This window comes from Gymnodraco acuticeps, unplaced genomic scaffold (genome assembly GCF_902827175.1).
Source record: "Gymnodraco acuticeps unplaced genomic scaffold, fGymAcu1.1, whole genome shotgun sequence".
NCBI classification, from domain to species: Eukaryota; Metazoa; Chordata; class Actinopteri; order Perciformes; family Bathydraconidae; genus Gymnodraco; species Gymnodraco acuticeps.
The window spans coordinates 341,286-351,656 of record NW_022991031.1 but is presented as its reverse complement, the minus strand read 5'-3'; positions in this window follow the sequence as shown (position 1 = coordinate 351,656).

The following is a 10,371-nucleotide window of genomic DNA, read 5'->3' as shown; positions in this document are numbered from 1 at the left end:
CTCCAAAAGACTTCTAAAAGACGCAAGGTCAGGAAGCCAGCTCGTACTCAGGTACCGGTCCTAGCAGCCATGGTTCCGGCTCCAGAGCCCGCCCATACAGCCATGTTTCCGGCTTCAGAACTGGATCATACAGCCATGTTTCCGGCTTCAGAACCGGACCTTACAGCCATGTTTCCGGCTTCAGAACCGGACCTTACAGCCATGTTTCCGGCTTCAGAACCGGACCTTACAGCCATGTTTCCGGCTTCAGAACTGGACCTTACAGCCATGATTCTGGTTTCAATTCCGGCTCCAGAGCCGGCCCATACAGTCATGTTTCCGGCTTCAGAACTGGATCATACAGCCATATTTCCGGCCATGGTTCCAGACCTAGTACAGTCCCCAGCAGCCATGGTTTCAGCCCCAGTTCTGGCCCGAGCAGCCATGGTCCCGGCCCCAGTCCCGGCCCCAGCTGCCACAGTCCCCTCTCCAGTCCCCTCTCGAGTCCCTTCTCTAGTCCCTCCTCTAGTCTCTCCTCTAGTCCCCTCTGGAGTCCCCTCTCCAGTCCCCTCTCGAGTCCCTTCTCTAGTTCCTCCTCTAGTCCCTCCTCTAGTCCCTCCTCTAGTCCCCTCTCGAGTTCCCTCCTTTAGTCCCTCCTTTAGTCCCTCCTCTAGGCCCTCCTTTAGTCCCTCCTCTAGGTCCCCTCTCAAGTCCCCTCTCGAGTTCCCTCCTCTAGTTCCTCCTCTAGTCCCCTCTGGAGTCCCCTCTCTAGTTCTCCTCTCGAGTTCCCCCTTGGTTCCCCTCTCGAGTCTCCTCTCGAGTCCCTACTTGAGTCACGTCTGAAGTCCCTACCCAATGTCCTGGTCCGTTGGAGGTTCCGCTGGGGGTCCTGCCAACTCCATGTACTGTCCCGTTGGAGGCCCCGTCGACTACTCCTCTGCCGGGGGTCCTACCAATCCATGTACTGTCCCGTTGGAGGTCCCGCCGACTACTCTCCTGCCGGGGGTCCTGCCAACCCTTTGTCCTGTGCCGATGGAGGTTCCGCTGGGGGTCCTTCCGGCTCCATGTCCAGTCCCGTTGGAGGCCCCGTCGACTACTCCTCTTCCGGGGATCCTACCAATCCATGTACTGTCCCGTTGGAGGTCCCGCCGACTACTCTCCTGCCGGGGGTCCTGCCAGCCCTGTGTGCTGTCCCGTTGGGGGTCCCGCCGACTGCCCTTCTGCCGGGGGTCCTGCCAACCCTGTGTCCTGTCCTGTTGGAGGTCCCGCGAACTTCTCTCCTGCCGGGGGTCCTGCCAACCCTGTGTACTGTTCCGTTGGGGGTCCCGCCGACTGCCCTTCTGCCGGGGGTCCTGTCAACCCTGTGTCCTGTTGGAGGTTCCGCCGACTGCTCTCCTGCCGGGGGTCCTGCCAATCCTGTGTCCTGTCCCGTTGGGGGTCCCGCCGACTGCCCTCCTGGCGGGGGTCCTGCCAACTCCTGGTCCTCTTCCGTGGGGGATCCTGCCGAGGCCTGTCCCACCAGCGCCGGTTCCTGTCCGGCCCCCTGAGAGCCGCGGTCTTCGCCCTCGAGCCCTGCCCCCTGAGTGCCGCGGTCCTCGCCCTCGGGCCCGACCCCCTGACTCTTCCTGCCACTACCTTCACCCCTCCATAACCCCCTTTTCAAGCTCTGCCTTGCCCCTGGGCTGTCAGCCCAAGCCCGTCCTCCAGACCCCCTCCACCCACCCTGTTGGCCCTAGTTTTGTGCATGTCCCCAAGTGGGCTGGCCAATTGCTTTCTGAAATACAAAGCGTTAAAGAAACCTGTAACGTAAGGTTTGACAATCTGGACAAGGCTATTGTTCAGTTGAAGAAAGACTCTAAGGCCACTTCTCAAAGAATAAACAACGCAGAGAAGCGCATTAGCGAGATAGAGGATCAAGCCAATTCCCAAGGGAAGACAATGGGTGAGCTGTCCAAAGATGTCAAAGCCCTCCAGGGTAAAATGCTGGATCTGGAAGCTAGAAGTCGGAGAAATAATCTCATCCTAGCCGGCCTCCCCGAGGGTAAAGAAGCCGGTGGCATCTCCCCACTACTGGATAAAATTCTCCGACACTTCCTGAAGCTGAGTGACACAATCCCCGCACCTGAGATAGAGCGTGCCCACCGCGCTCTGCGTCCCATCCCGGACCCTGGGCACCCTCCGCGGCATATCATCATACGTTTTCTCAGATGGAGCGATAAGAACGAGGTGTTTAAGACGCTGGCGTCTGCTAAAGGAAAGCTGACATGGGACGGACATGATCTGAGCATTATTCAGGATTTCCCAATGGAGATGCAGCGCCAGCAGGATTCATACAGAGAGCTCCGTAGCATACTGCGCAAAGAGAATTTACGGCACGGCATCCTGTACCCTGCCAGACTCATCGTAACTATCAACGAGGAGACTTTCATATTCAAAGAACCCAAGGAAGCTGAGAAAGTTCTAAAAGAAAAGAGACATGATTTATTTGGGATGTGACATTACCACAAGACTGTGAGTTGGCCTACGCACGCACACACACTCATTTATACTGACGCATGCCCGCACATACACTGACTCACAGTCGCACACACCCTCATTAGGATTTTGATGCAGGCTATACTGTAATTTAACTCCCAACTAGTTAGCAAAGTTGTGGTTAATGGCAGACAAATGAATAGGCCTATATAGGCTATTGAAGGATTACCTCTCCGCACCTGAGCTCTTCTTTTTCTTCACGGATAGAGATGGACTTTCCTCCATCTCAATGTATTTTCCGTCGTATTGTCTTTTGGCAATATATTTTTTGTTTGTGTGTATTGTTAGGGGGAAGGGTGGTAGCATCTCTATGTTTTTATGTAATCTTGTGTTGTATTGTCTACGGTCTTGTGTTGTTGTTTATATATTTCCCCTCCCCTCCCTTGATGCATCGATGACACCCTTCCAATTTGACCAAAATACTAGCCGGGCGTCCGATATGATTGTTACCTTACTTAAATGGATACACAATTGAACAAAATTATTTTGCTTAGTCTGAATGTAAATGGAATCCAATCAAAAGACATAAGATTTTGTTGTACTTAAAGTCTCTAAATTGTGATATTGCTATGCTACAGGAGACTCATTTGAATGCGATGGAATCTAAAAAACTAAGACAGAATTGGGTATGGGCAGATATACTCTTCCCCTGGAGGAGAAGCTAGTAGAGGAGTTAGTATTTTATTTTCTAAGAATATGCCTTTCAAATCATCCAATGTACATGTTGATCAAGAGGGAAGATATGTAATTGTCTCAGGTTTGCGACAGAATGAAATAGTGACATTAGTGAATGTGTATGCTCCAAATAGTTTACAATCTAAATTCTTTACCTCGCTATGCCCAAAGATATTGCAGTCCATAGAGGGTCCTCTTATTAAAGGTGGCGATTTCAACTCTGTCTGTGACCCTATAGTGGATCGATCCAGCCACCCTCTCCCTTCAGATAAAAACATTTCCACCGCCTTGAGGGACTTCCAATCCGAGCTCGGTATTACAGATGTGTGGCGCCTAGTGCACCCAGATGCTCGAGAGTACTCTTTCTATTCTGGTGCGCATAATTCCTACTCAAGGATAGATTACATAATGATGTCTTCAAATTTGATCCAGAATGTTATTGAGATCAAAATGCATAGTATATTAAGTGATCATGCTGCGGTATCTGTCACATTTTCCCCTCCAACCAACCCTTGCAAATCCAGACAGTGGCGACTTAATACATCTCTACTCAAAAATGAAAAATGCACACTGCTCATTAAAGACCACATTTTAGATTTCTTTGAGATCAATCTAAATTCTGTACCAAGCGTCACCACTGTCTGGGAGGCTTTTAAAGCAACATGCAGGGGCTGGTTAATTAGTTTCTCCTCGGCAGAGAATAAAAAGCGCAGAGAGGTGAAATCCCAATTAAACTTTAAACTCAAGACTCTAGAAGAGCAGCATATGCTAGACCCATCCAATTTAGATCTAAGGAACTCACTTCTCACCGCTAGGACTAATTTGCAGAAACTTGTACACGAGGAGACAGCTTTTGCTCTTTTTCGTTTACGAAAAACATACTTTGAATCCGGAGACAAAGCAGGGAAAATGTTAGCTCGTAGATTGAAACAAATAGAAAACAGACAGATTATTCCAGCGATCAGAGATGAGCATGACAGGCTACAGTGTGATGCAGCCACAATCAACGAATCTTTCAAGAATTATTATTCTAAATTATATAGCACAAAAAATAACTTGAATGAAGAAGCCTTAGATAGCTTTTTTTGGAGGTTTTAACCTCCCTAGCGTCAGCTTGCCTGACAGATCTGCTATGGAGGCACCTGTTTCCCAAAATGAAATAGAAAACGCAATCATGAAGATGACATCAGGAAAAACTCCAGGGGATGATGGTTTTGGAACAGAGTTCTATAAATGTTTTAAAGAACAGCTTTCACCATATTTACTGTTGTTATTCAATGAAATATTAGAATCTGAAGCCATGCCTCCCTCCATGAGCAGGGCCATTATTTCATTGTTGCCTAAACCGGGCAAAGATCCTTCTCTGATGGGTAACCACCGCCCTTTAAGCCTTTTTAAACTGTGACTACAAGATTCTAGCCAATATACTGGCACTCCGTTTGGAGAAGGTGGTTCCATCTATAGTGCATCTAGACCAAGTAGGTTTCATTCCAGGCCGCCAGTCCTCAAATAACATGAGGAGGGTTTTTCAGATTATCCTAGAAGCAAGCTCCAGCAATTTGCCAATGATTGCAGCATCACTAGATGCTGAGAAAGCTTTTGACAGAATGGGCATATCTATTTTACACGCTCAAAAAATGTGGCTTTGGGCCCAAGTTGATTAGCTGGGTAAAGGCTTTGTATAGCGCTCCCTTCTCTTCTGTTAGAACTAATGGATTAATCTCAAAACCTTTCCCCTTACACCGTGGCGTGAGGCAAGGGTGTCCAGTTAGTCCCCTACTTTTTATTATGGCTCTAGAACCATTAGCCTGTGCAATTCGCTCTAATGGTGACATACATGGTGTGAACATTCATGGACACGACTTCAAATTAAATATGTACGCTGACGATATACTTCTTACTTTGAGCAAGCCAGCACTCGCAGTTCTTGATATGATACATTTATTTGGCAGATTCTCTGGATATAATATAAATTGGAACAAGAGTGAAGCAATCCCACTTAACTCATACACATATAACACAACCTAATGAACACCCCCTTTATTTGGAAAACAAATGGAATGAGGTATTTGGGAATTAACATCGTCTCTCCTATCTCCAAAATCTTTAGCCTTAACGGCCCTGCTATTTTCCACTCCATTAAAGAGGACATCAACAGATGGATGGCCATACCACTTTCTCTATGGGGCAGAGCAGAAACCTTGAAAATGAATGTTCTCCCAAGGCTTTCTCATATTATCTCCTCTATCCCTCTTGAATTCCCACTAAAATGGTTTAAAGATATCAAATCCCTATTCACTCAGTTCCTTTGGAATAATAAAAAACCCAGAATTGCACATAATAAGTTGATCATTCCAAAATCAATGGGAGGTTTGGGAGTCCCGGATGTATTCCAGTATTATCTGTCCTTCAACGCAAAGTATCCATTATCGTGGGCGTACAAAAGTGTCTCTCCGGTAGGCAGTTGGCAATGGCTGGAGCAATCCATCATGTCTGTAAACCAAAACATATCTCTGGCATCAATGTGGTACTGCCCAAAACCACCACCCTCAATGGATAATACCATCATCCGCTTTTCATGCTCTATGGTAAAGCAACTGCACAGGAGACTCAACATAGAGGGGCTCTCTTTGCCATCTTGCCCCATTTGGAGTAACCCCTGTCTTTCTATCTGGCAGAGGGCTGGTATTACTACAATTGGACAGATATATAGAGACCAAACCCTTCCATTTCAACAACTCAAACATCAGTATGGTTTCTCAGACTCATCTTTTCTATCATATGCACAACTAGCATCTATTATTAGAACAAAATGTAAGGAGGGAGCCATGCCTGCTTCATGTATGGAAGAGGACCAGCGCCTCAAGAAAGCAATCATATCATCCGGTGTGGTCTCTAACATTTATAAATTATTATCTAGGGCTGCCCCGAATACCTATTCTCCTGTCCAACTGTCCTGGGAGCATGCCTTGAATATCTCTCTGTCTGCTTTGCAATGGAACTCCATTTGGAGGTCAGCTATGTTCTCTTCTAAATGTGTAAGATTCAGGATCATACAGTTCAAAATTCTCAATAGAGCTTACATCACCCCTGTTACAAAATCCAAGATGGACAATAAACACAGAGACTTATGCTGGCATGAATGTGGCAAGCGAGGTACATTGTTGCACCTACTCTGGGAATGCCCAGCGGTAAAAAAACTTTGGTCAGAAGTAATATCCTTAATGTCTGAATCTTTCAAAGTTAATTTCCCTACATGTCCCATTGCATGTCTACTGGGTCTCAAGCCAGATGGCAATGTTGCAAGGACTGCCGATCGGATCTGGACATCGGGCTGTTTAGCAACAAAAAGACTCATCCTACTAAACTGGAAGGAACGCAAACCAGCCTGCTTTACTAGGGACTCATGGCTGAGGGAGTATCTGGACCTACTGAACATGGAGCGTGCAGCTTCTCTGCTGGGGGATTTTGAGGGTAGACAGGAGGATTGTGGTTCACTGTCCGCAGCTCTCCTATCTGACCCTGTCAATATGGCATCTTCTATCAATATGGCATCTCCTGTATAATGTATTGTGTATGAAATGTCCTGTGTATGTCACAATCAGCTGTCTTAGGAAGTCATCCTTGCATTCCCCCCACCCCCCTCCATTACGTTTTGTTTAGTTGTTTGTTGTTACATGTTTTGTTGTATGTTCTGTAAAAAAAAAGTTACAAAATAAATAAAGAACACAGAATTATTACATATAAAACACCGAATTTGTGTTATTATACTAAATGGTTTCCAAATAAACACCACTGCATATTTACAACTGTTACACATGCTGATGTAAAGCAAATGTTTCCAACTTAGGATCAATAAAGTAGATCTTATCTCTTTCGACTCCACTTTGAGCGATATAATTACTAACAAAGCACTTGTATACTAATAAAGGGCTGGCTTATCTAAAGCCAGTTGAGTAGCACTTGAAATGTTTTTGCTCTATGAAGCCTGATGTACTTATATGATTCTGTTTTCTTCAAGTTTGTATCTTGTTGGTCGAACGCACTTATTGTAAGTCGCTTTGGATAAAAGCGTCAGCTAAATGCAATGTAATGTAAGATGATCGATGGCTAAGCCATATTTGCCTCTGAACCTTGACAAGTGCATGTTTCAGGCTTATCAATCAATGAACAACATGAGGGGTCACAGACATAAGACCAGCTGTTAAATAAAGCTCGTCTGACCTTAGCTGTCATGTGGGTATATATATTAATGCTGCCCATTATGGACACAAGCCATTTTCACCCATTTATTAATTACATGTTTTAAATTTGAGTGTTTCCTATCCCCTAATCCTCCAGGGATGTACACAGTTTAATACTGGCAACTTCTTATTATGGGAAATACGAAAACGTCTTTTAAAACTACAATTCCCAGTAGAGACATGCCATAGAGAACATGTTGCAAAACACACAATAGCCAGCATGTGTAGTTCTGGGGACGGGGTGGGGGAGGGGGGACGGGTCAACATGTGACAGGTTGGGAGTGAGAACGTGTTGATTAGAAAAGAGGTAAGATAAAGGATCTGCAGTATTTTATGAAGTATTCATCGTACAAAGGTCAGTTTTATACAAGTAGAAGTGTGTATTTACCTGGTAGGAGGCTGTCAGTAATGGCTACGCCTCTCTATTTGGACTGGTAGATCTCGGCAGACTGGCAACTTTAAAAGTAGCTCTCGGTTCAAAAAAGGTTGGGCACCCCTGGTCTAAGGACAGAGGGTCTAAGGACAGAGGGTCTAAGGACAGAGGGTGTCGTATTGTCATACTGATATTCTGTACAAACTGTGAAGTCCACTGAAACAAATGTAACATTTGTGATATTGGGCTATATAAATAAACATTGATTGATTGATTGAGACGTGATGTGTGACAATTTATTAGATCTGGTAAAAGGACAACAGAGGATAAACAATACATGCAGTCACAGTGTGCCACCATCCATTCTGAAGAACAGCCGTTCTCTCTTGATTTTTACCCCAAACAGGGCAAGCAGTAACTTCTTTAAACAGATGAGTACGGTGGGCAATATGTGCAAATGTGCTACAATGACCCAAAACACTTCTATTTGAAAAAGTGCTGCAGCTTAAGAAACAACGCAGTAATAAAAACTTGACGACACATGCATGGGCACAACGTTTTATTGTCTTATTTGTTCAATAGGAGATCATTCCTTCCAATATAATAGCAAATCTGCTGTAAACTAGATAGCTAACCTATGAATCCTAAATAGTGGTTTAAGTAACAAAGTAGATTTACTCAAGAACTTAAGTACAATTTTGAGGTACTTGTGTAACCGTTGTCGTTAAGCGGTCTCCGTGTTGTGTTTTGTGTTGTTCATGGACGAGACCCGAGCCAGCATACAGTTTAGACGATCTCCGTTTAATCACTGACAACAGATATAACAATCAATATATTAGCTTTCCCTCACAGTGACTCCTTTCACGTGGAACATTTACAGAAAGGGGCGAGGAAACGTGAGGGACACAATATCAAGGGGGAAGTCCCCATAAAAACAATCCTCTGAGCACAGCGACCACACTTCAGAGGTTCTGCCCACTGATCTCCGACCTTGTCAGGTATTGAACATTCATAAAATGAAGAACACAGAATTACTTAATATAAAACACAGAATGTGTGTGATTACACACAAAATGATTTACAAATAAACCTCACTGCATATTTACAACTGTTACACTTGTACTTTACTTCAGTATTTCCATTTCATGCTCCTTTGTACTTCTACCTCACTACAATTCAGAGGTAAATGTTGTACTTTTACTCCATTCCATACCTTAAGTTACTTTGCAGATTTGGATGAATGATGTGAAATATAATCAACTCTTAAATCAGTTAGTTACACCAAATATATAGTAATAGTATACAATGACATTACAACTAGCTGCACCTTTACCAGCTTTGATAACACTTTAATGATCAATCATTATAAAACATATCATATATATTATTCTGAAATGGACCAATCTGCATAATGACTACTTTTACTGTCGCTACTTTAAGTATATTTTTATGCTAACACTTTTGGACTTGTACTTAAGTTACATTTTGGACTTTTACTTGTGTATTTCTTTACTCTGGCACTCAAATACAAGATCTGAGAAGTACACCCACCTCTTGATACATAAGCAGAGTTGTGCAGCTCTATTTATTGACCTTTCAAAAGCGTTTGACACCGTCGATCATCACATTTTAAAACAGAGGCTACTCAGTATAGGCATGTCCAGCCATGCAGTGGGGTGGTTTGTGAACTACCTCTCTGAAAGGTCCCAATGTGTTCATTTTGATGGGCTGTCTTCTGAGTGGTTGAACATTGCAAATGGTGTTCCCCAAGGTTCTGTTTTAGGTCCACTTTTATTCTCCATATATATCAACAGTTTAGGTGAAAATGTGGATGAAGCTACTTTACATTTTTATGCGGATGATACCGTGATGTACTGTGCAGGTCCCTCCATTAAGGAGGCTGGTGTGAAATTACAGGCTGTTTTTAACATTATTCAGACTCAGCTCGCTGAACTTAAGCTTCTTTTAAATGTTGGGAAAACCAAGGTAATGCTCTTTTCTAAAGCTAAAAAGACACCAGAGCCTGTTTTAGATATTGTAACTACGCAAGGAATAACACTTGAAGTGGTTACCTGTTACAAATACCTTGGTATCTGGCTTGATGATTGTCTCACTTTTAAACTTCATGTCAATAACCTGCTTAAAAAGCTGAGGGTTAGGCTAGGTTTCTTCTACAGGAACAAGTCCTGTTTCTCGCTTGAGGCCAGGAAAAGGCTAGTCACTGTGACCTTTTTACCTGTGCTGGACTATGGTGATCTGATGTATATGAATGCACCTGCTAATTGCCTGGTCAAGTTAGATGCTGCGTATCACAGTGCCCTGAGATTTGTTACTAACTATAAAGCATTAACCCATCACTGTACCCTGTATGCAAGGGCTGGTTTATTTTCACTAACTGTAGGGAGGCTCAGTCACTGGTACATTTTTATATACAAAGCCATGTTAGGGAAACTTCCATCTTATATCTGCTCCCTGATCTCACGGTGAAGTGTAAGTGGCTACTGCCTGAGATCGAATGCTGTGGTTTTATTAAATGAGCCAACTGCTAGGACTGTCTTAGGGAAG